The sequence below is a fragment of the Prinia subflava genome, chromosome 1 (genome assembly GCF_021018805.1).
Source record: "Prinia subflava isolate CZ2003 ecotype Zambia chromosome 1, Cam_Psub_1.2, whole genome shotgun sequence".
NCBI lineage: Eukaryota > Metazoa > Chordata > Aves > Passeriformes > Cisticolidae > Prinia > Prinia subflava.
In genome coordinates, this window is record NC_086247.1 from 28,346,656 (window position 1) to 28,373,619 (window position 26,964).

At 37.2% G+C, this 26,964-nt stretch overlaps 1 long non-coding RNA gene across 3 annotated transcripts in view; it reads right to left on the reverse strand.

Annotated features, from left to right (window-relative positions):
* LOC134547756 (uncharacterized) overlaps window positions 1–26,964 on the reverse strand; it is a 239,867-nt gene that overhangs the window by 59,716 nt on the left and 153,187 nt on the right. For all 3 annotated transcript variants that reach the window (XR_010079594.1, XR_010079593.1, XR_010079596.1), the window contains exon 3: window positions 1,060–1,154. This is a non-coding gene — a long non-coding RNA (uncharacterized LOC134547756). The remainder of the gene's footprint in view (window positions 1–1,059; window positions 1,155–26,964) is intronic.

The window sequence follows — 26,964 nt, forward strand, 5'->3', positions numbered from 1 at the left end:
CTGGCAGAAATAAATTAACCATCTCTTGTTCAGCTAACATTAACAGAGCATATCTCTCTAAAAGTGTGAGTTGATAATAATTGTTTTCTGTTTAAATGCAAACACTATCAGGTTAAATTCCTAAGTGCCATATAGTGTAGCTATAGGTGTAATATGAAGGGGTTTTCTACATTTTGTCTCCCTCCTGTTCTCTTTACCTCATATATTTTTTCTTACCTCATAACAACATATATATTACCTTTTTCTGAACACCTCTTACCACTACGTCTGAGATTTCACTTTTGTTTGTTTGTTTTTGAACACTAAGGCTGGCCTAAAATTACTTTTCTGTACCAGAAAACTGTTTTTTTCAATTCAGGTGGAATTTGTACAATAAATTTTATTAAGGAAATTATCTTGAAACCTACATTACAGAAGAAAAAAACAAGTGGTGGCAACTGCTTGTACTCAGTGCTTCAGCAATGGGCTGTTTATTTGGACTTATACAAAATTCCAGCCTCACTGTGAGCACGTACTTATGCATTCAACTTTCTAGAAACTGAAAGGGTGCCAATGGAAAAAATAGTAAGTAGTCCAGTTTTAGAAATGGGATAGTCTGTTGAATGGAAATTCACATGGAAAAAAAGCCTTCATTTGATACAGAACCAAAATTTGAATTTATACCCTTTACTTCTTGCATGAGTGTCTTAATCTCTAGCTATTTAGATATTCAGATGCAGATCTTTCACAGTCTTTGCCTGTATGTTTCCTCTTTGTATAAGAATACTTAAATAGTCATTATCCCAGAATACAAAAATTATTCCAGCCTGGCAGTTAGGCCATTTGCCTTGTTGATGGATTCCAGCTAATGCACTAGCAAATATCTAACAATTCATCTGAATTGTGACAGACTCTGTAGGAGAGACTGAAAGCACTTTCTCAGGATGTCCCCACAGCTTAGAAAACTAGTCTTTTGTTTTGTGTCAGATGGAACATTTCAGAAATAAACAAAACCATATTGATCCAATTTTGCAGTGCAGAAAATAAAAAAGCATTTTAAACTTTTGGATATATACTTACAGCTATTTTCTGCATGCAGTTCACACAAGGGAAGAATGGACTTGCACAACCATGCCCAGCACCCTGGTATCCTAGCTTCCATCCACAAGAAATTACTGTGCAAATAAAAAATAAATGGGGAAAGGGCAGAGAGACACATTTGCTAGATAAGATGTCTGCAGAGCAGAGAGTTGATTTCACACAGAAAATTTGGAAAGCCTATACTCATGTTGTGAAAGAGAAAAAAACAAAAGACTAATTAAGTACCTTGGTTGAAATAAGATTTCGGAAACATGTAACATTTTCCTGAATTAATAAATGTTTTAAGAGTTTGAAAAACCTAAATTTATAAATGCTTTGCACATTATCTGCAGCAACAGCAACTTTATGCATGCATGAACCTAATGAACCAACCCACAAAAACAAAGAAGATTATTAATAAGACATTTGCTCAAGGCAGGCTAAATGAGTTGCTTCTGAGAACATCAGAGAGAGGTCTCTAATGATAGGCAGAGAGGCACAGCTGCTGTTTTGTTTTTGTACAAAGATAGTGGTCAGTGAATTTATTACTGGGTGACAAAAGAAAGATTTTGTAGGACTTTGGGTATAAATATTTAAATACATTCTTCATGTCCTCTCTTTTTACTTCTTTTTATGCCCTTCACACTGCTCTTTCATTGTTCTCAATTTTTCTAGGGTTTTGTTGCCTAAAATTAATTTTATTCACTCTTTCTGAAATGTTTGAACTTTTTTCTTAACAGAAAGAAAAAGTGTAATCAAAAGTGAGGCTGATATCCTGAAACTCAGTTATCATTTTGAGTCACTTCTTTCCATTGTTCTTTCTTTTTAATGTGCTTATGGGGCCATTAGTCCTTCAGATGAAGGGAAGTTACTTTCCTCTGAGGTAAGCAGGAAAAGACCAAAATTTAAACATTGAGTCAAGGTATTTCACAACCACCTTCACCTTCTAAGAGCCATCATTTCTTTTCAAGGGCTGGGTGAGTGAGCCTCTTGCTTTTGAAGCCTACCACCAGTCCTTCATGACCAGTCTCCACAAGTCTTGTGTCACTAATGAGATGTAAATGAATCATTTTTCCTCTTCCCCTCAAAAGCTTAATCATACAAAGCAGTAATCTTTCAGTTTCAGTTCTGTACAACCAGTTCTGTACAACTTAGAGCAGCCTAAGTAGATTAAAAATTCCATATCCCTCACACCAAGATTTCGGAACAGAAATGTTCCTCATTACAGGTCAAAATCACTCATGTGAAGTGTAAAATTTTACTAGTCTTTACTAGGTTATGCCAACCTGGAACCAGTAATACTGAAGCTTACATTTTCACCAATCAAACCTATTAAAAACCTCCTGAGGAATGTTTTCTTTAGTTTTCTAGCTCAGTAGTGAATTATGAACCTCTAGTGACCTTAAAACAGAAAATAAACCCAAAACACAATCACCACCACCTCACACCCCCCCCAAAAAAAATTATCAAATCCCTTACACACTTTGTCTGAAGTGGATATTTAGAAGAAGCTATGTGCAAAGGCTCCTTATATGGTGTTTGTGATAATGATAATTATTTTCACCATCTGAAAAGATATATGTGTTGAGGATAGACTCTTACACAAACATATACTTCCTAGAAGACAAATCTAAACTGGAAAGAAAACTAAATAAACCCTAACCAAGATATTAAGATGGATACTTTATGCACACACATATAGAAAAAATTATGTTAAGAAGAATCATGGAATGATTCACATGGAATCATTCCATGATGGAATGTCATCATGGAATTCACACAAACAATATCCACAGAATCAATAGCTGACTGGAAACAGCAGATTCACTGTAGAATGAGCATTCAGAATCTTGTGTCAAGATAAGGAAACAGGAGACTCATCATAAGAGCTTAGTTTCATTAAGTGGAAATTTAAGACTATTTTGCTTCATAATAAACCTGATATTCTGGTCACGAGTAAAGTACAGGACAAATATTGCCATGAAATCAAAATCCATAACTGTTTTAAGACCAGAAAATAAAATACTTCTGTTTTCAGCTGATGGATCTAGTTCAACTTGAAAGAAATCATAATAGCTGTATTTGTCAACTATTACTGTAGAAATTTTCTCTAAGCATTTTTGGTCTTTAAACAGAGCTCACTGAGGAAGCTCTGAAATCTCTCTCCAGTTAGGTTAAACAGGTGATTTAATGGTTGTTATTTATACAAGTTTCTTTAAGGTAAGAGACTTTCCTTTTTTCTACAATTCTTTATGTCTCTATTGAGTTTTTCACTATACTGATCCCGTTTAGTCAAAATAAAGGTCTGGTTCTCTACTTACTGCTTCCTCAATCCAACAGCACTCTCTCTGTGATACAATCCCACCTGTGATTTACATCACCAGAGCTAAAACTTAACAGACCATGAAATTTATTGCATACTGTTTGATTCATTCGTGTTGGGCCATACAGAACACAAGCTAAATTGTAAATTGATCTCATATTGTTTTCAGACTGAGTGATTGGTCATAGTTCACATGCAAATCTGGAGCTACACTGAGAATTTTAACTGCTTCATAAAAGTTAATGTCAGAGGTTTTCTGATGACTGCACCCCTCTTCTTTAATGGCCTTATTATTTATTTATTTATTTTTCTACAACAAGCTTGATGCAAGTTATTCTTTCTTACACATTTTCTATAGATCTAATACATCAGTTTATTTTTAGACCCCTTTCTCTTCTGCTAAGTAGCATGAAGAACTGACAATAAAACCAAAATATTTCCTTCCACTCAATAACACCAAATTTCATGCTTCATATTTCTTCCTGTTTTCCCATCTGTTGAAAACCTTATGTGATTCTGGAGTGTGTTTCTTGATGCATACCTTCCTCTCTGTTTTTCTTATTTGAAATTGCTGTCACTATTCAGGTCCACATAAATTTAAAACTGTTTCAGTCAAAATTCTGGGATGTTGTTAGGAATGTGCATGTATACATCAGGGAGGGGACAAGAAAAACATGAGTAAGAATGAAAAGGCATTTAGGGCTTGTTCATTGAAAACTACCAAGAGCAAGTGTACTTCTTGCTGAAGCCATATGTTTGATACTGAGATACTAGAGGATGGAGCTCTTGCTAGCAGCATGCATCCAGCAAACACCAGTCTTTCCATCCCAACATAGTTGAGTTGAATTGATTTGGTCATTCTCAGTCTTTTGGACTGATATGAAGAACAGAGCCCTAAAGATATTTGCATCAATGCAAACATCATCCCTCATGTAATTACTGCTGCATTAACCTGGAAATATAAAGAAAGGACCTGGCCTGAGGAGAAGGAAATAGCTGAGCTGTGTTGAGCTTTTCCTCACCACACATTCCTCACAATCTTGGAAATGTCACTTAGGGCAAGATGGTTAGCCTTATGCTACTCAGTCACCCACTGCCTTTCTTCCCTGACTTCTGTTACTGAATAGTAAAGGCTCCAAATATCACTGGAACTGAAAGAGTAGTGATGTTCATTGAGTGATTTATAAATAATCCCTAAATAAAATCTGTAGCAATTCATATGCAGAAAGGAGAGAAGGCTCAACCCTGCTGAAAGGCCAAGTATTATCTGTTGATTGTGCTCTCAACATGCTGCAGGCTCCTTTACAACACTAAAAGATGGCACCGATACTTTCATTTCAAAATCAAAGGATTACTGTAATCCATCTTCTGCACAATCGATTTTTTTAAACATCCTACAAATAAGAAAAAGAACCCCAAGGCTATAGAGGGGCCTGAACAGGAATAGAAACTCTCTATTGTCCAGTTTTCAAAAACTGACCAAAAATCATGAACCTGGAAAAAAATCAAACAGGATGACTTTATAGCCAGTTGTAAGGATGTAGTTCTGATATTTCAGAACATAATGATCACAAAAATTTCTTTTTCTACTATGCTAAGTCCAAACCGGCAAGACTGCCAACTTAAAGTTTGTCAGAATGGTGAGAGAGATGAGCTTCAAAATGGGCAGAGCAGATAACTGCAAATTATGGCACATTCCTTATGCATTCAGACAAGCAACATCTGATTTGTCGCTGAAAAGAATATCACATCTTCTTAAAGAAAGTGTTCAAAATATATGACTCTTCATTTGAACTTATCTGTTTGCACAAGGATAGGACTTTGGCATGAGAACTGAAAGTTCTTTCTAAATTGAGCAGTGGATATTACTAAGTTATCTACTAGTTTCCTTTTCCTATTGGTACAAAATCGGGATGAAAAAAAGACATTGCAGTGTTTTCTTTTGAAAATTGTTTTTCTGAAATTAATAGTGAGTACTTTAGCAATATCAAGTGACTGTGTGACTAATTTATAGCTTCTCAATGCTTTTAATCCATTTATTGTAGGATGTGGGAGTTCTGAGGATACTCAAAGCTATTTCTTCTCTGTGAGGTGTAGTAGAATTTTAACTAGCCTCACTACTTCTCAGCACAATCACTAAAATAAATGTGTGATATATAATCACATTTTTTAGTTAATTCAGCTCTTGAAATAGCACATCATGTCTCAGGAGAACAATTCACCAAGATAAATATGCAGAATCTTTCTAATATTAGCCTTCTGAACACTTGTTGGGTTTTTTTTAAATTTTTATCCCTTAAACTTCACATCCACTTTCTGTGAAGGATGGAAGAGTGTTGCATCTTAAAGGTTTCATCCAGACTTGAAATGCATTTACAGCATAATTTGCTGCAGGTAAAGATTTTGAAAAATCATTAGACTCAATAGATATGATTTTTCTAAAGGCAAAAACTAGGTAAAATAATATTATTTAAAAAAACCCAAAAGCCTAAAAGTAATAATGTAACAGGTGAATTATTTCCCTACCAAGGGCTTCAAAAATTTAAGCAAGAAATCCCACTAAATTTGGGGCAAGCAAAAGTATGTCAGCTACTCAGATTCATCTCTGACCTTGTTTGCCAGTATAGATATAGCTTTGTCCTTCATTTCCAATGTTATGGTAGACTTGCAGCAGTCATTGTCATTTTACTCTACTACTTGATGCCATAGTTTTCTAGACTAGTAATGCTGGTTTGGGTTTTGCCTTTTTTTCTTTTATATGTTCTCTGTGTTCTTTGTGCATATATTTGTCACTCTGTCACCTATTGTATTAGTGACTCCTTTTCCCAGTACTTTTTCATGGCCTTTCACTAAGCAGAAAGCCAAAACAAATTCCAGAGCTCCAAGGCCCCAGTGCTGCCTTGGTTCTTCCTGGGAACCAAGGCCGAGAACAACTCCTTGAGATACATTTTCATGGGCAAAGTACAGCCAGTGCCGAGGGGGGAGCTCCAGAGAAGGTGCTTGACCTGGGGGGGGAATTGGATCACCACTTGTCCTCCTAATTGGTGTTTTGTATCAATTATGCTGATTTCCTAAAACCTATAAAAATGTACTCACCCCTGGAGGGCATCGACTTCTGTGAACATCTTTCCATAAGTGCACCTGAAGACCTTCAAATAAATATCCCCTTTTATATTACCTCCTTACTAAAATGCTCTCAAATTTCATTTCCAGAAAAAGGCAACCCTAGAGCTGGCTAAGCCATGCCTATCTAGCAAATCTGTGATTCTGTGATACCTCACAGCTGAAAAAGCTGGGTTCATCAAATGTAAGTGCTTTTAGGTTATTAGTGAAACATTATTATACATGGAGTTTTAGTGCAAACTTTGTTTATATGTTAAAGATTAAGTGGAAATATATTTTAAAACAATCCTCATTAGAGTTGGAGTTGTGCATGTTGGAGTGCATGCCCTCCTGGGTTCCCCAGGGAGAGAGAGATGTGGGGGTTGAATTAAAGCCTTTAGAGAAACTAAAATATATTAAGCCAAGTAAACACGAAGTAGAAGTTTAGACTTTAGTTGTAAGTAAGTAAGTAAGTATACTCTAAGTGCCTTAAGAATTAGTCAGCCAGCACAAGGCCCAGAATCCTGAGGCCTGTCAACCTAGCTTTAGACATAACAAAAACAAAGTAGAACATTGTTCACAGTGCTAGATAGAGCAGATACAATTTTTACATGAATGAGGTAGAACCTTTTACATTAGTAGATATGCTAAATGATAGAGCTTTTTACATTACTAGATATGCTAGATGCTAGAGCTTTTTACATTAATAGATATGCTATATGCGTAGGGCTTTGTGTAAGGATGGATACCAACTTTCGCAGTTTTTCATAGTTTCACGTGCTTTCAAAATTAGGTTTGGACTGGTTTAGAGAGGATGTTTCAGAATTGTGTTCTTAGTTGATTGGCCAACCTACAGATAGGGACATGAATACAGATTTATGGTTTATGGATAAAAATTCCCTGGTTTTGGTGCAATGGTATCAATTCATCAATTCTTTGATGATCGATCCATCCTTCTGCCATCTACAACAAGAGAGATTGGGGCTTTGCCAGGGAGTCGTGGCCAGGGAATTGGTGCCAGGACTGTGTCAGGTATTACATCACTTGGGGGGTGTTTCTGCCATCTCTGCTGCTGCTCCGGCAGTAGCTTTGCTGCTCTGGCTGCAGCTGCAGGGACCGCTGCTTGGGAGTGGCACTCTGGGCTGGGAATCTGTCTTTCCTCACAGCCAGGACCCCCTGTCCATCTGCCTCTCCCTGTGACCGGGACCCCTTGTCCATCTGTCTTTCCCCCATGGCTGGGACCCCTTGTCAGTTTGTTCTCCCCCATGGTCGGGACTCTGTCAATTTGCTGTTACACCCCACTGGGACTTTAAGCTTTATAACTTTTAGTAAGAGTGCATTCTTAGAACTCTTGCCTCTGAGACTGATGCATTTATATAATAAACAACTTTGTAATAACCAGAAAATGCTCTTGGCCTTTTAAGACCCTATATCCAAGAACAGCTCCTCAAAGATGGTGCCCCGTGTGAGGATCAAACTCAAAACTTTCAGATCATGAGACTGTAAACAGCTCAATAAATAACTTTTATTTTAAAATTAACAATCAAAAGTTTTGAAAAGGACATAAAAATTTTGAATTGAGATTATTTTCTAACACTCAAAATCACTGTGGGTATAAGGAGTAATTTACAGAATATTTCTAAGTGATTTTTATTTTGTTCTATGCAATTATTTTATTATTTTTTATTCCTCAGTCTAAGTGGGAAACAAACAGTCAGCAACTATCAGAAAATAAGTTCCTTATGTCTAAAGTTACAAGGTGTTGAAAAAAATCATATTCACAAAAGTACTGAGAAAGGAAACACCCTTTTTGAGGAAAAAAGACCAAGGGACTGTGGAAGCCTTTGACCAATGGCTTCAATGTTCTCCTGCTCAAAAGTTCAGCATCAGGTTTGCTGTGTCATTCCCGGGTTCTCTCTGCACAACACCACTAGCACACTCTCAACAATGAAACATCTGGAGGTTTTGGACATTTCTGCAACTGCCCCAGTCACTCCGTGGGAGATTCAGAAATCACTGGCAAGAGATTCCAGGGCTTTCTATTCCCTTTTTATTCCCATAGGGAAAGGATTCCCCAAATGCAAATCTGTAGACATTTTCCTCAAAGCAGGAAGTGTGGAGAGACTTGAGCATCCTGGTCTGAGTTACCCTGACAACCTCCCTTACATGGAGCATTCTCTCAAAAATCAAGGGGAGATTTGCTATCCCACACTTTGATATTAAATAATGCATATCAAAGACAGAACTTTCTTCCTTAGCTTTGTCAACTATTTAAAATAATGTACAAGTAATTTCCCAACAACTTCTTGCCTGTTATTATTTAAAAAAGCACTTCACTTGAATTTTTTCCAAAATCATAAAATGTATCTAATTTCCTTATCTCTTCCAATCTTTTTCATTCATCATAGACTAGAAAAACTTCACTAGGTTTATTTCATGCTTTGATTGTAATTTGCTCACAAGTAAGATTTTTTTAGCATTTAACAAAGGCAAAATGTATGAGGAAAATAATATAACTTCCCAAAATAACAATATATGCTCCTAATTTCCTTTATAAAATTACTCATCTTCTTTAGTATAGTATTTCAGTCAATTCTTCATAATATGTGATTTATAACTTCAAGGAAAAAAAAAATATTTTATGCATCATTCCAGATGAACCAGATTATTTTAATTTACAAATTAGAATCTTTCTAAATTACAAAAAGTGGTCATCTACTGACATTCTATACCAAAAACCTAGATAATCTGTGGCAGCACATGACAGCCTCTTCAGTACTTTGTGAAACATCTTTGAGTGTTAAGATTTAACCAAAACCACATTTTTATAATATAATCTTTGAACTTTGATTATTTGGCATTAGGTAGAACTACAGAGACCTAGCTATGTTTTGACATTTCATTTGGTATTAACAGAAACTAAAAGTCAGCAGGATATCAACAAGGAAAACATTTAATTTAAATTTATTGATGTCTAAAGGGATCGCACGTGTGTGTGTTCATGAAAAAAGTGGATTGAAAAAACTAAATTCTCAAATATAGTTTCTCCCACAGTTCATACACAACATTAATTTCTTAGACAAAATTAAATTGGCAACTGGTGCCCGCAATATTGTTTTGTGCAAATCACTAGTATTTTATTTCAAGTAATTAAAGCAGATTAATATATTCAAATAAACTCATTTACTTTTGTTATCATGGAAGAAAGGTTTAAGACAAAGCAGCTAATAAATCAAATAATTGCAGTAGTGTGCTATGTCTCATATGGAAACTGCTTTTTTCTCTAACAGAAGGCAGAGTTGTGTTACTAATGCCTCCTTTCACAATTTGACTGTTGTGTTTTCTAAGCATACAGAAAGGGATGAATGCCTATGCATAATAAGATGATTATAAATGTCTGCTTTTAAATGCATATACTTCAAAATACCTTTGCTTTTCAGAAAATTAGAAATGCTGAGAAAATTCATGTACACAGCATGAAGTTCAGGGATATGAAACATTCTATTGAGATACAACAAAAGTATTGGGGAAGTAGTACACCTGGAATGCAAGGCAGTTCAAGGAAGAGGAAATATTTTAGTAAAACTAGTAACTGTATTTAAGAATCTTTAAAGAAAAGGAGCATTAAATACCTACATGCCTATAGTTTTGCAGGGTGATGGAACCCTATGAACAAGAGGTATTTCTGTACACTAAATAAGTTCAAAAGAAGTTTAATGATTCCAGCTAAGGTGGAAGAAAGAGTACTTCATCTAGTAGACAGAGTGGAGGAGTCAGCTCAGACTATTTTAGAGGAGAAAAGATTCCATTTTAGCTGAAGAGTTATACCAGCCAAATATAAAGAAGTAACTTTAACCTTGGACTACTGTGGACACAGTTTGCAGAAACAAATCTTTTGCTGGTACTGAAAACTACACAAAGGGAGATAAAAAGCCAATCTTCTTTATTTTGGACAAGAAAATAACTAGTCACAACTCTTCCTGAAGTACTTGTAATGAACCAAGCGATAGATGAGATAGATAGATAGACAGATAGACAGATAGATAGATAGAGACAGACGGACAGACAGACAGATGTGTACATGCATCCAAATATACAGACAGAGAGACACCAAAATGACCTGGTTTTAACAATATGTGTGTACCACTTATCTTTGTATCTATCAGAGAGGCCTCATTTATGGTTTTTAGTACCTGAAGGGAGCTTATAAAAAGGAGGGAAAAGGACTTTTTGTATGGTCAGATAGTGACAGGACAAGGACCAATACTCAGCATATGCTGGGATTTTGATTAGATTTGATAAGCTATGATGGAGAGGGAGAAATTCTTTATTGAGAGGATGGTGAGGCAATGGAACAGGTTGTTCTGAGAAGCAGTGGATGCCCCATCCCTGGAAGTGTTCAAGGTCAGATTGGATGGGGCCCTGAACAACATGATCATGGCCTCCCTGCCCATGGCAGGGGAATTGGAACCAGGTGATGTTAAAGCTCCTTTCCAACCCAGGCCACTCTTTGACCCTATGAAACAAAAAAGTTGGTATTTCTTTAGGGTAACATTCATGAATCTCAAACAGTGCTGTGGAAATCTCTCTGTTTCCATAAAATTCCCAGCATTTACAGCCAGTAAGGTATCATTTTTTTCAGGCAGGCAAAATATAAAATTACATTCAAGTCTATCAAAGTCATGAGTTTTATTTTTCTCTTTTTATAAACATCTGTGCAATATACACTTAATCACTAGCCATTTTAGCCATTTTTCCAGAATGAATAGATATTTTTGGCCAGAAGACTTCATGTTTTGACCTCCTCCAAACCTGAATCTGCCCAAGATATCCTTCAAGCAGTGTTGTGAGCCCATTCATTTTTTAAATCAACACACACACACACATACAGACACACATATTCATGGAGATCTATTGTGTGGCTGCTTCTTAAAAATTATTTGGAAAATGTTTATTCGTTTAAAAAAAGTGTTATCTCCAGAAAAGAATTCAAATTGGCTGAAGCTCGAGTTTTCCACAAAGGTCTGTGGAACCTGTGGTTTTGTTTATTTAGAACAGTTGTCTTAATTTGTAACATCAGCTTCCAAAAATACTTTGCTATTCATTCAAATTCTTATTCATTTTAAATACCCTTCAAGCAGCCATGACCTAATATGGCCCTAATGAATACTTGTATTTGCCAGACTGAATGTCCATTCTGTTTCATGATGCAGTTTTGCATTTTATCCCCTTTGTTATTCAAATGAGCTTCTGATAAGTGATGAATATGAGCTAGTATTTAGATTTAATTAATTGCATTGGGTAATCAGATATGGCCAAATGACTGTGTGGTGTCTACAAAGCTTATATATAGTCTCTTTGCTTTTCTGTATTTTCCAGACTTAAATATGCATAAAATACACAGTAGCTAACTCAATTCAAATATACAGCATAGTTAATAAAGATCTCAGTAATGACCTGGTACAGAAAATTAGGCATTTATTATTCTACAGACATCCACAGCTGTTGGATTTTTTTACTTCTGAATGCATCATTCTGAAGCCAGCTTAAAAGTTAATATAGCAAATTGACATAGATCTACTCTCATTTATTACATTTCTGTAAGTGAGAACAGATCTATAGGAATTCTTCACACAGCTAATTAGATTTGCCTTTGGCAATGTCTGTGGTGTGTATCTAGAACATTAAATGAAGTGTTGCCATCAAACTTCGTTAACAGGACAGCATTGCTTTATCTGATGCATTTTCGTGTTCACATTTCAACTTCAGATTAGATTGAGTTCCTGAATAAACAAGTTCAGCTCAATTTAGCTCAGCAGAATTGTACCCAAAATGAAATCAGCTTTGAACGTGGCCTGTTGTGTCATTTGAGGTTACATACTATCTTAAAGTCTGAGTACAACTTTCACAAAATGATCTTTGTAATGAATGTTTTGAGATTTTAATTCTTGTTTATAACAAATCCTCAACATTTGATCTAAATACAAAGTGACAGGATTGTTGATGGACTGCTTGAAGTTCCATAAGAGAAGAAATTAGTCTCATGGCAAGGAACAGTATGAAATAGTAATAACCAGATCTCTCAGTACCATTGGACTCTATGCCAGTGGAAGTGCAAAGATCTGGAGAAAATTGCTTTTACAACTCTGAACTGTATATGCAAACACAAAGAGGCCTGATGAATGAAGTGATAATAGGAAAAGAAAAGAAGGAAGCTTGAAAAGAACTGAAAAATACATAGATATGAAATAAAGTAAAATCAATTAGAAAAATGTAACCCAGGGAAGAATAAGCTTTTCAGTGATAACATTCAGAGTTTAGATGAGATGGAAATGTCCTGAGCTGACTAGTGATAGACTTAGGTATTTCTTTTATCTTTGCTGGCTCCAAAAAAATGTGTGGAATGTTTCATTTGGTTTCAAAGTGATAAAATATCTCAGTAGAATAAAAAACCAGTCTTGTAATTAATGTGAGCTGATACCAAGCTACAGGATTATAGATTTACCTATTTCTGACCTCCTCTATTCCCTTCTCTGTAACACAGAAAGACATAAATGATTCTCTTCAAATAGTACCTAAAGGTGCCTTCCAGAAAGGCAGCACTCATTTAAGACATTAGAAAATTCTTCTTTAGGTATCTGATTCTATTGAACTTGTATTATCCTAGAACCATAGCATGGCTTGAATGGGAAGGACCTTAAAGATCATCTAATTCCAAACCCACTGCCGTGGCCACAGGCACCTTCCACTACACCATCCAACTTGGCTTTGAACAATTCCAGGGATGGGACACCTACAACTGCTCTGGCACCCTCTTCCAGTGCCTCACCATTCTCACTGTAAAGAATTTCATATCTTCAAGGGTAAATCATTGTGGATATTTATTTTACGTCCAGAGACTATGTTGCTTCATAACAGATTTGAATCAAAGAGGGTTGCTTGGGGTCTTTTTTATTTAGAGTGGTCACAATGTTTTTCTCAAGTGTTCTAACCAAACAATGGAATTCTGTTTAACTGAAAGCAAGTGAAAAACCACATTTACACCTAGACTGAATTTTGCAGTAGGATGTTAAATGATTGATGTTGAGTAATTTAGCTACAGAACAAGATGTGTTGTTGGGGTTAGCTGTAGCACGTTTTTTCATTAAGGCAAGCCTGTTATTTAAGGAATTAAATGGACAAAGGAAGAGTGAGGTTATACACCTCAATTAATAGTATCTTGCAGGTCCCTTGACTCTTTGTGTTGCATGCCTTAAGCTTGCAGAACCTTGTACTTTGTACTTTGTAAGAAAGAGAAAAACATTTATAATTGCAAGGCATGCTAGAGGAAAAGACAATATTTTTTGTGATTATTGAGTGTGATTCTCTCTTGCTATGAGTAGTTTCCTGAGACATAGCTAAAGCCCCTTATTAGCTAAAAATACTAAAAAACCCCAAACAAGTACAAAATTATTACATTCTGCAGGCTATCACAATATCAATAGCAATCTTCAGAGAATTTGGTGTTGGAACTTGATCAGTACTTTGGCTGTTGGAACTTATCTTGACTCCATGGTTCTGATATTTGATTATCATCCAGATTTTTGTGCTTGAGAAGCAGCCTGGAATTCCAGTATGATTTCTCATATTCCTTTTAGAACTGAGAACACTGATATTGAAGACTAATTCAATATACAAAAATCACAGAGGAAAGCAGAATTAGACCTTAGGTGTCTGCTTGTCCAGATAATGCCCAGTCCTTACATTCCTTCTTTCTGTTATCCATCCCAGTGACTAAACAAAAACACTCTTATGGGGATACTCATGGTAAAACATGAGATTGTTAGGTGATAAAAACTCATCTGCACACTTACAAAGGAGCACAAAAAGACAGTGGGGAAGGTGGGGATACCCCAAGCAATACCCTGCCCCCAGCACTTCCAGGGCCACCACAGGAGCCATCAACCCAGGAATGAGCCATCTCAACAAGCCCAGAGAAGCACAGGGGCACAATGGCAGGTGGGAATCCTCAACAAGGACCTCCAAGAAACAAACTCCCTGCTGGGCCCCTTTCAGGGCTGCCCCAGAAGATCCTCAGTCCTGCTCTCCCAGACACTGGAATTAAATATTAGCTAGGAGGTGGCAATGTGCACTTGCAGCACAGAAAGCCAGCTGTATCAAAAGAAAGCATTGTGACCAGCAGCTCAAGGGAGGGGATCCTGCCCCTCATCTCCCATGAGATCCCAGCTGGAGTGCTGCATCCAGCTCTGGGGGCAGCAACACATGACAGAGATTGACCTGTTAGAGCAGCTTCAGGAGAAAGCCACAAAAAGTGGTCAGAGGGCTGGAACAACTCTAACCAGAAAGACTGAGAGTTGGAGAGGGCTCCAGGGAGACCTTACTGTGGCCTTTCAGTACTTAAAGGAGCCTCTGGTGGTTTGACCTTACCCAGCCTACAGATGCCCCACCAAGCCACTCTATCATTCCCCCTCTCAATCAGATGTGGGAAGAAAATACTACAAAAAGCACCGAAGTTAAGTTTAGGATAGAGTGCTCAGCAATTACTGTCAAAGTCAAAAAACCCCTCAGCCTGGGAAAATTAATTTAATTTATTGCAAATCAAACCAGGATAGGATATTAAGAAATAATAAGAAATCATAAAAGACCTTCACCTTACCGCTCCCTTCTCCCTGGGCTCAACTTCATTCCATATTTTTCTACTTCCTCCAGGCAAGACAGAGGGATGGAGAATGGGGGTTGCAGTCAGCTCATCATATGTTTTCTCTGCTGCTCCTTCCTCCTCAAGCTCTTCCCCTGTTCCAGTCTAGTATATCCCCTACAGGAAACAGCCTTCCACTGATTTCTCCAGTGTGAGTCCTTCCCATAAGCTGCAGTTCATAGAATCATAGAATCATAAAAAAAGTTTGACTTGCAAGGAACCTTTTAAAGTTCATCTAGTCCAACCCCCTCACAATATACAGAGACAGATTCAGCTGCAAAGGTTTGCTTAGAACTCTGTCCAACCTGATTTTGAATGTTTCCAGGGTGGGGCTCTTCACAGATCTGTGATTCGAACTATTTCAGTGTGGATTTTTTCCATGGGGTGAAGTCCTTCAGGGACAGACTGTTCCAGAGGGGGCTCCCTGCAGAGCAACAGGTCCCATGGGAAAAATGTGCTCCTCTCTTCATGAGTCCCCAGATCCTATCAGGAGCCTGCTGCAGTACAGACTCTCCATGTGGCTGTAAGTTAATCCAGGGTATATCCACCTGCTCTGATGTGAAATTTTCCACAAACCGCAGGTGGATATCTGCTCCAGCTACAGTGCCATAGTCCACCTCTGCGTGGTCTTCACCACAGAATGCAGGGAAATCTCTGCTCTGGTGCCTGTAGCAACTCCTTCCCTTTCATCTTTACTGGCCCTGGTGTCTGCAGAGGTGCTTCTCTCTCATATTCTCACCCCTCTCATCCAGTTGTGAAGAGGATTTTCCCTTCTTCTTAAATACATATCCCAGAGGCACTACCACTGTCACTGATTTGCTTGGCCTTGGCCAGTGGCAGATCCATCCTAGAGATGTCTGGAACTGGCTCTGTCTGATGTGGGGGAAGCTTCTACCTGCTTTTCACACCTCCAGCCCACACGCTGCCAAAACCTTGCCACACAAGTGTAATACAGGGGTTCATAAGAAAGGTGAAAAGAGATCTTTTACCATGGACTGCAGTAATAGGGCAAGGGATAACAACCTTAAACTAGAAAAGAACAGCTTTAGGTTAGATATAAGGATGAATTATTTCATTATGAGGATGGTGAGACACAGGATCAGGCTGCCCAATAACTTGTGGATACCTCATCCCTGGATGAGGTCAGTTTGGATGGAGTTTTGAGCAACCTGATCACGTGAAAGATGTCCCTGTCCACAACATAGGGGTTAGGTTAGATGATTTTCAAAAGTTCATTCCATTCTGAAGTGTTCCATGGTACTGTGATCCTATGAATAAAAATATCTGCAGCTGGAATGGAGTTTCCCAGGTAACAAAGCATAATGTAAAACACTAGTCACAAATGTTGATGTAAGAATTCTTAGTCTCTTATCAGACTAAAGTTTGCAGTCTTAAGGGATGGACTTAGGTCTCAGTCAAAGGAGATTTCCTTATAGCTGAGCCATATCACATACCTAAAGCCACAAAATTTCTTAGTTTAGGAAGGAAAACTATTACACCATGCAAATAGCAAACCTAAAAGGATGTCATGAAACTGATTCTGCAAATAAGTAAAGATAAGTGTCAAGCCTGAAACTATTTACAAAGCAAAAACTAATGTCATCTAGGGTCAGAATGTCTTCCACAGTCTTCATATAACAATAGAGCAGAGAATATTCAAGTTTTTACTTAATGCTTTTACAAGCCATTGTCCATTGATTCCATTTTATGAGAAATACTAGTCACACCCTTTTTCTTCAGGAATTCCAGCACAACCCGCCACAGTAAGTGCATCCTTACCCATGTAAATCAGATGAGAATTATGGAATTATGTAAATCAAAACATGCATCACTCTGCTGAGATCACCACACTGAGATCATCAGAGCTGTATTGGAGAGCAGCATTAGCTAAGATTTTCAATTCCAAATTTTCAAATGCCCTAATAGATTCAAATTACTAATATTTTGATCAATAACACTCTGCACAAGTTGTTCATATTTTTATATCAAGAAGGAAATAATCTATGGCCAAATGTTACAGTCTGAAGCATGTGTTCATATTGCAGTAAATTATCCAGACCTCAATATAACTGTCCCAGATTCATTAGCAAAAAAAACTAGAAATTGTTTGTTATTTTAGAAGTATTGGATTATCTGGCTAGTCCATGTAACTACATTTAAACTGGACAAGAACATTAAACTTTAGTACTCATGCAGACAAACCCACCCTTGGGAAACTTCTTGCAGTAACCCTGAGGCTGGATCCTACAGGACATAAGCCAAGCTTTAAAAAAGTAACTAAATATATGTACAAAAATTCCAGGATTCATTTTGAGTTCATATTAATTATTTCACAGACACAGAAGACAGGAAAGTAAAATATTTGTTATGTATTAGAATGAGAAGCCCTGAATTACAAGCACTGCTTCAAAGGTTTGCAGAGACACTGCAGTAAATCAAGACCGCTTGATGTAAAAACTGTGGTATGTTTATATTCTTGCACAAAATTTCTCTTTTTAAACAGTAAGTTTCAGGAATCCTATCAGGTAGTTCTTGTTGAATTTAAAATAATAAATATCTCAAATGGGGGAGGGGGAATTTTGCCCTACATTAAACTATGCAATCAATGCCAATGTCAGCATGAGATTGCTTTTAATAGATCCTTCATTTCTGGGGTTCCTTCTCTTTCCCTGTAAAGATTATTGCTCAGAAGAGCAGATCTTATATTTGGAAAATATTTTCTGGAATTGACTACTTTCTTTCCATTGCTTCAGGTCTGATTCTTAAAAAAAAAACAACTCTGCCTTCATCTGTAACTGTTTAGACTCTATAAAGGTGTTTGTGTACAAAATGCTCTGGAAGCAGTCCTATTGCTTACTATCTGGTGATTTTGATATCTTTTTTTGTCAGCCTTAATAATTCCTAGCGTATTTTCATGGTTATCCTGTTCAGGTACTTGAAAACTCTCACCCTGCTAAGTTTTCAGTCCAAATTATCAACATTCAGTCCCTTGAACCAACCTCTATTAGTCATTCACTCTACCCCTCTATATTCTTTCCAGCTCCTCACTTTTATTAGGAATCTGAGAGCACAGAGTAGGGACTCAGAGGTTTGCTTTTATAAATGGTTGAAAACATGTTTCAGTTTTATGTTCAATCTTTATTCAACCATGAATTTCAGACTTAACAACAAACCTGTCTTTACCTGTCAAACCACTTTATAATTCAGGTGGGAAGAAAGACTCACAGTAACTGTGGTAATCAATGTTTTCATGTTTTAATTGCTGTTGACCAAATTATGCAAGCGATGCTTACCAACCTGCTCTTTCCTTTAAGCTGAGCTGCCAAAGAAAACACAAAATTCTAAGAAGCACAAAACCTGAGGTTTATCTTTTCTTTCCAAGGGTATTATCTGCTTCAGCTACCAACTTACAGCAAAGATTCTTTCTTTTTCTTTCAGTTCAAGGGTAAAAGTGATGAGCTAATGTACTAGGTGATTCCATTGGGCATATGTCAAGTTATACCAGCAAAGGATGTGTCCTTATTGCTACTGACAGACATCAAAGAAAGAGCTCTCACTATTGCCAAAATGCCTTCATAACTGAATGACCATTATGTGGGCCTTGCAAGAGAAGCAAAGCTAAATTGGGTTAGAGAATGAATTTCAAGAGAGCAAGTGTCTCCCTTCTGGTTTTGCACCATAAGGTGGTTCAAATGCATTGTAATTTAACACTAGAAGAGACAGACTTTAGAATCTGTTCACTTTGGAAGAGCTAGTAATGTTGATAAAAGGAGATGGATCCATCACCAGCAAGTGCTTAGAGCCTTGCTCTGTCTTGCACGTTTCCTTGTGAACAAAATTAGCTCCTCACTAACTTTTGTAACTTATACAGCAAGCAAATTTAGCATAGTAAGACTGGAAGTCTATGGCCAGAAAATCTGAGGTGAAACATTTGCCTTGATTTAGTTATCCAGTGTCATTTGAGCTGCCCTAGGGCACACAACCTGGCCAGATGTTGCCAATCCAGGAGGCACTGCTCCAGTTAAGTCCTATGACATATGAACGAGCTTTGTTTGGTTGCCTCAGATACCATAAAGAACTTTAAATGTCACTGGATAACAATGTGGAGGCAATTGAATCACCAGAAGGATAGAAAACAGAGCTGCAAATGGGCTTGAAGTGTGTGAATATGCATGCTGCATAGAGGAACATACATTGCATTCATTTAGGCAAACCATGCCATAAGCACTCCTGTTGGAGACAATAGCAATGTTCTTATTGATTAAACCAGAGGAAAATCTTTCCCTTAGCTATTCTGTGAATATTTAATCAAACAAATTGGACCACAGTGAACATCTTTGTGCCTTGTGGTCCACTCCAGAAAGATCTTTAGCTAAGGGTAACTTCCATTTTCTGTGAACTAGCAAAAAGAGGCTGGCTTCCTACCAAATCTATTTATCTTTATTGTCTTTTTCTTTCTCTTCAGCTCATGCCATTTCCCGCTTTTACCTTTTTATAAGTTTTGCTGGCCCTTAAGCTAAAAGCACATACTGCAGATGTGCAGTCCCATTTTTCTTAGTTGTCTGCCAGAAAAATTGAAAAGAAACTTTATAAACCTCACAATTTTAGCATTTACTAATGGTTTTAGTTGAGAAAAAAACTAGTATTTGGGAGCAGTGGTCTTGGAGTTTCCCTGTTATTTTCAACACCTCAGTTGTGGTGTATCTGAGAGTAACTTAAAAATTCAGACATAATGGTGGTAATAATAATAGCAATAGCAATATTGGTGAAGTTCTCTCTGCTTCTGGAAAGCTGAGAAGCAAATTTGGATACTATTTGGAGGAAATAAAAATCGTGAAGAAGCAGAAATTATTGTCTTCCTTTCTAAGGACTGCAGTGAAAAAAATTAGAAACAACTTAGAAATACAGAGATCATTCCAGTGGCTTACACTGATAATGAGACTCAGAGTCAAACCCAATGAAAGATGACTAGCAGTGTTCAAATTGACCTTTATTTTGATGTGTTATGCTCTGCTGACTTTGTGGAGGAAGGGCGTTCCAGACAGAATTTTCAGCTGGTTCACTGATTCATATTTGTTTGCTGTGCTGATGTATTACTGGCCATATAAATTGCTTAGTGCCACAAGTATGATTATTAGCAGCAGGAACAAGAGGGTGACCATACATGGATTGCCTAATCATTATTTATCTTGTGTCTTAGAAAAATAAAATGCTAGGCGATTTATTTCAGCTTTCACTTAGACCATCCTCACTTTGACCTGTGTCTGCTGTTGTTCTGAAGACACAAAGCAGAGGGGATATTTGTTTTTCACAGAACAAAGCCATTGTTTGTGCTTCAGACCAGAATGACAGCACATAGTATTATGAGCAATGACATTATGGAGACAGTCTGATGGAACTGGGAGTACTCACTATGTACTGAACATGCATCAGCTGTCAGTGCCTGACAGAGGACATTCAGTGAGTTACTTTGTTATCAATACTCAAATTCTCCTTAATCACTTTTCAATGTCTTTTCATTGGAATCTCATTCTGTAATCTTTTCTTAACCTTGCAAGTGTTTAAACCTAGCAGAGAAACCTGCAGAATTATAAGATTTTTCTTGGATTAATTTTCTCAGAATTTCCTACAACAAATCCAGAATGAGGCTCTATGCTTTAGTTTGAGCAGTGTGAATTGTGTGTGCTCTGAGTATAAAAACTGCTAGAGATACTTAAAACTCTGGGAGTAAATCAAACCAAAATATTTTGGGGTTTCAGTTTTGCTAATGGTATCACAGAGGACAAAGTTAAGGGGGATCAGAACAGGAAAAGGGATATAGGCTTAGCAGAAATCGTTAATCCTTTGTATGCAATCCCATTCCTAAGCAGATTTAACCCTGAGTATTTAGATCCTTGTGGCTTGCAGCATTTTTTTCTTTTCCAGTTAAATTTTGTGAAGATACTCAAAAGCTGTGATATGAAACAAACATTAAAGATCCTGTTTCAAAGCTGGGAGACACATATACCTGTATCAGGATTATTTGTGATCAGCTTATAAAATATCTACCCTCGAATGCAGTAACCCCAACCAAAGTATTTGTAGTCTGATCCTGGATATCACCTCAATGTAAAACTAATGTTCAAAGAGTAAATTACACTGTGTAAACTGCATATCCACTCTCACTCTGTAACCAGTGTCACATGGTTTTAAAGAGCTGGTTCCACTGTCTTTATTCTTCTATTAGCTGACAACATTTTTATGATAAGAAAATTCCCCTTGCAAGAGTGCCTTCACCTTTCTATCTTTGCTCTCTTTTATCTGTTTCTTTTTTTTTCTTTTAGTAAAAGTATTAAAAAAAAAAAAAAAAAACTAGCAGATACAGATGTTTTGTTTGTTTCCTTATTGTCCAAGAAAGTATTTTAATTTGATCAACTGTTTACATCAGCAGACTAGTTTCAGATCTGATGGCTTATACAATCAAATCAAATGAGAGCATCTATCTCAGCCTAAGCTGCAAGCAGAATTCCATCCCAACCAATTCTCATCATACATCAAAATGGAGCAATGCAACCGCAGCAGGAAGTTCTCCAAAGTGGAAAAAGCTACCTATAAAAATATTCTACTAATACTGAGCACTTATATTTTCGTACTATCTGCATTTTCTTATCATGTATAAATGTACTTCCCTCTTTGTCTTGCACAAGATACATGTAATGAGAGGTAACACTTAAAAAAATAGAAAATGCTTTGTCTCCCTATCTAGAAAGAAATAATAAAACTTCCTTACAGGTAAAATTTTGGTTTGAAGAAGGTAGATAGAAAGAAAAATTAAAAGATTGTCACGCATCATTGACATTTTGCATATGATCTTTATCTGCCTCTTAGAGAACTGCAGATAAGGGACAATTGTCATTAAAGCAAAGACTGCACAGGTCATCAGTTCTGAATTCCATTTTTCTTTACTTTTTCCTACAAATCTATTTATTTTTTGGATTTAGCGCTAGAAAATTAAACCCAGCGTATTTTCTCCTATTCTTCACTGTCTTAGTCCCCAACACAGGACATTCCTTTCATGCACAATATTAAGATGGCCCTACTTAATCTGTAGGTCAAGTCTTTAATCAGGTTTTAAAAGGCTCTTTGCTGTATTTGCATAATGCACATTGCTAAGCCATAGCCAATGTGGCAGGCTGAGCTAGACCCCAGGGTTTTTTGGATGCCAAACTTTTCTCATTTTTGCTGTCTCTACAATTTTAAAATATACTCATTTACAACTGCTTTTTATAAGAAAAATGAAACTTGGAAACCTGAAAAAATAATGACATTCTACTGCTTTTGCTTTTAAAGGAGGATATTTTTTTCTGTATTCCAAATGCAATTTTGTAGATTTGAGTGGTGAAGGAATCAATTTTCTACAGGGAGGAAATTCCTTTCAACAAGTGATGAAACCTCTACATCTTTCTGTTCAGCAGTTGCTTCATGCACCTTCATTTTGCACAGTTTACTGTGACAGTCACTGTGGACATCACTGTCAGAAATACATATAATTCATTATACAATAGATATTAGGCTTAGAGCAGTATCATCACATGGAAAACAAATCAAACCAAAATTTTTCCTACTCATTTTGCCTGAAAATCCCTGTCTCATTGTCTACCCCAGCAGAGCTGTAATGCATGAGGCCTTCCTTTTCTCATGAAACTTCTCTCTGTAGAAGAAAGGGCAGATTCATTTACAGTCTGCTGCTGGACAGATGGAAGGACAGCACCACAGACAAGAAGGCTGCACTCCCTAATTTAAGTCCAGCTCCTAATTGTAGAGATGAAACACTGAGGGGAGTGACAGGGAGTGAAGTTATGTCCTCCCCTCCCCTTTCCTTATTTCTGCTATGCAAAGCCAAGGAGTGGCATCACCATGTGACACTGGCTGCTCTTAAGAAGGTGCTCAGCATTGAGTAGGTCTTCCTCCCTGTGGTTGACAGCAACTTGCCTTGATGCTCAGAGTTTGAGTTTCATCCCCCAGGATAAGTATTTCCTCTAAGTAGCTGCTGTAATTGTGTCACCATCTGGAGGAACTCAGACCATCCCATGATGAGCACAGGGTACATAGGCTCCTCTCTGAGGATTCTGGACTGTAGTGTAACAGCCCTGTAAACCAGGGATCAGTTCTGCAGCCCTGAAAGTATCTTCTGAGCTATATTCCATGCCCCCATTTCCTCACTACAAAATTGAAAGCGTTATTTCCAGTATATTTGGATTATTTCCAACAGCACTTAGGTAAAAAAAGAAATGGGTCTTCTAGGTGAGCTGCTGTGATAGCTTTTATAAGGAAACAATTTGTTTTTGGAGGGTCTAACTGCATTATATGGCAAAAATCTATTAAAAAAATCACTGCTACTACCCATTAAATTCAATGTTTATGATATGACCTGGGAAAAGACAATAAACAGACAATGATACTTCCAAAAAACAATGATTACATTATGTCCTGCATTTCAGTGGCTGGTTTTGAACATGCAGAGAGTGGTTACAAGCACAGCTCAAGGAAACTTTGTCAGCCAGCATTTTAAGTGATGTAATAGTTCTCTTGAACACAGGCAATAAGAATGTAGGTCACCCTTTTGGCCTTGAAACAGCTAATATAGAGTCTGACTCACAGACACACCAAGGAAAAAGCTATAAGAATTTGCTGCCTCCATCTGACCACTGATTCTTTTGTCAGATATTACAGCTCCCATTGCAGAGCTGGCTGAACCACTGACTTGCCACAACCATAAATTGCTGTTTATAGAGACCAGCAATGAGTTCAATATAATTGCAAGCATCTCTAAGATTAGCACAGGGAGGGAAGACCTTGATTCCACAGTTCCAATGTGGAGTTAACTGAAGTGGTTGAAGAGATTACTTCCCCCCAGAATGGGGGCAGTAAAAAATAAATTCCATTGCAAGTAAACTCCATAGAGATTATAAATCTGACCTACTTCTCCATACCAGGCAGTATTTAGCCTGAAATATTTTAAAGCCACATGTCCAAAAGGATTAAATATTTCACTGAAGTCTGACCCCTTTAATACTAGCAATTGTTCCATCTGAAAGATTACATTTTTAATTCCATTTGGCATTGATTTACCCCAAAACTGTGAGTTAGATTAGGACCATAGCAATGGTCCAAGTGCACTATGAAACCCGTACATCTTGTTGCTTGAATGTTTACAGAAAGCTAATCACACAATCAGAGAATCACAGAACAGTTTAGGTTGGAAAAGACCACTAAGATCATCAAATCCAACTGTTAATCTGACACTGCCAAGTTGACAACTAAATTATGCCACTAAGCATCACATTTACATGTATTTAAAATGTCTCCAGGGATGGTGACTCAACTGCTTTCCTGGGCAGCCTCTTCCAATGCTTGATATTCAAGTCATTTCAAAATTCCAAAGTGCAGAGGTGTTTGTGACTGAGCTCATCTGGTATTGAAGCAAAAACATGACAACTGTAGTGCTTAGAAAAGATACTTACAATAGCATGCACAAATTGGCCTATCTATGGAGTGCATTCCTGGGGAACTTTAGGTACAAGAGGCCTGTGAACTTTGCTGTGACTCTGTTCTCTGTGTTTGTAGCTATGCTCCATTAGCTGTGATAATTGCCTCTGATTAATCAAAGCTAACACACCAAGGTGCTTTATAGAAAAACAATTTCTATCAATTTGGTACCACTGCAAATTGCACTCCAGGGTCCACATTCAGCTGAAGTGGTTTGAAAGTAGCCTAATTCAAAAGATTCTGCTGAACCTCGATGTACTTCACTAGATCGATCCTTCAGAGTTTCTCATCACCTTGGTTCTTATCACTTATCCTATTCAATCTCTCCTTTTTCAACTTTTTATTAAATTCATTTCAAGATATCAGCAGATTCCATGGAAGATTTTGAGTGAAACCAGCCAGAAAATCATTTACTTTAGTGTCCTCCTTTCCTCAGTTCTAGGACTACACAGGAAGGAAAAAATATCTCCCTCTGGTTATTGTGCAGTACAAGAATGTCATATTGCAAAATGTGCACTGCCTTCAAGAAAGTGAAAATTAGTTGCTTGCTAGATTATGCACAGATCATAAGCCACTTAATTTGAATAGTTATAACCACAGAGGAGAGATAATAATTGATATTTTCTGCTATTCTAACTAACTGAAACTTATCTGAAAAGCCATAGGTATATTCCAAAACTTGTTCCTTCTCTGGCTATGATTGTAAACATATTCCTGTCATACTTTCAGTTAGTGGCCTTTACACCACCTGAGACCTCCAATATTTTCAGCTTTGAGGCAAAATGAATGTATGGAAGTTAAAACACAGGAGGCAGTTTCATGCCTCTCATGATGCAGTTGGCTTCACTTGGTAGAGCACCTGAGCACAGACCAGAAGATTACCTTCATACAGCATCTAAGCTGATTCTTATTCTTGCAGTTCATTTTCCTGCCCTTAATATGGACTTTAAATAACATGATACATCACTGCCCTATAATGAGGAAATGCGTCATAATAGTAGAAAACCTGGGAGTGCTTCTAGTGTTAACCATGAGCAGTTGATAAGTTTTATAATATAATGTCTTTTTATCATATATAAAAGACATTCCTGCTATGTAGAACTTTTCCAGAAAAACTCAGATCAGGGTAATAGTTTAGATCATAGAATATTTGAAGTCAAACCAACTAACTCTGCCAAAATAATTTTTTTTTTTTAAACCATGAATCATCACTCACCATGTTAGGAAAAATGTGCTCCACTTTCTATATTTTTAATAAAAAATAGTGTGAAAACTGTCATTTCTTTCCAGCTGCATTTCTCTTCTAGCCATGTCTTGAGCATTGCTACTGTGCAGGTTCTGCTTCTGTGCACACAGAATCACAAATAGTTGTGTGGTCTCATGTGAGTGAATGAGGGATCTACCTTTCTCTGTTAGTTGAACAAAGTTCTCAAATACATGATGCCAAAGGAGTTGGTGTCTCATCCATGTCTTTTTGACTGGAAGATGTGAATGAGATGTGGCATCCCATCTTACAGGATGTTTCAGATCATGACACATTCCTTGTTACCTTTCCTTTTTAATGTAGTGGAAAGAAGAGGGAGCTAGCTATGTGGAAAGGAATGGATATCTGGGTATATATGAGGGGAATACCTGAAGCTCAACTTTAGTTTCATTAGAACTACACAGAAGCAATTATAGTCCCTGGACTGATATCTTGAAATGTGGAGTTCATGTCCTGACTTCCTGTTCCTCCTTTGGGTGATGCACAAACCAAGTCGGCAGATCACACAGATTTATTAAGAAAATATATTCAATAAGCATTTCTGTAAGCTTAAAGCTTATACTAGAAAGACCAGATCCAAGGCTTTGATATTGTCATATAAACTGTATAAACAAATGGTATCAAAAAATTTTAATTGAATTTTGCAGCTCTCCAAGAGATTTTAAAACCCATGGGGAGATTTGTTTTCATAATCTGTCAAGCCTTCCAGCAAAACTTTTCATTTCTGTTGCCAAAGTAAGCAATAACACATTTCAAATATGAAGATACACATACACAGTTGAGGGGGGAGGGGAGGGCTTGTTTGTTTTTTTTAAAGGAAAACAAGTTAAGTGTATTAAAGATTTCAAAGGAGATGACAATGCTAAATTCTTGCAGATCTGCATACAATTATCCTCCTGCAGTGAGATAACCAAAATTTAATCATGTGGAAAGAGCTGAGGAACTGTTTTATGAAGTAGTAATTCCTAGGAAGTTTGGGAATAGGAAAGC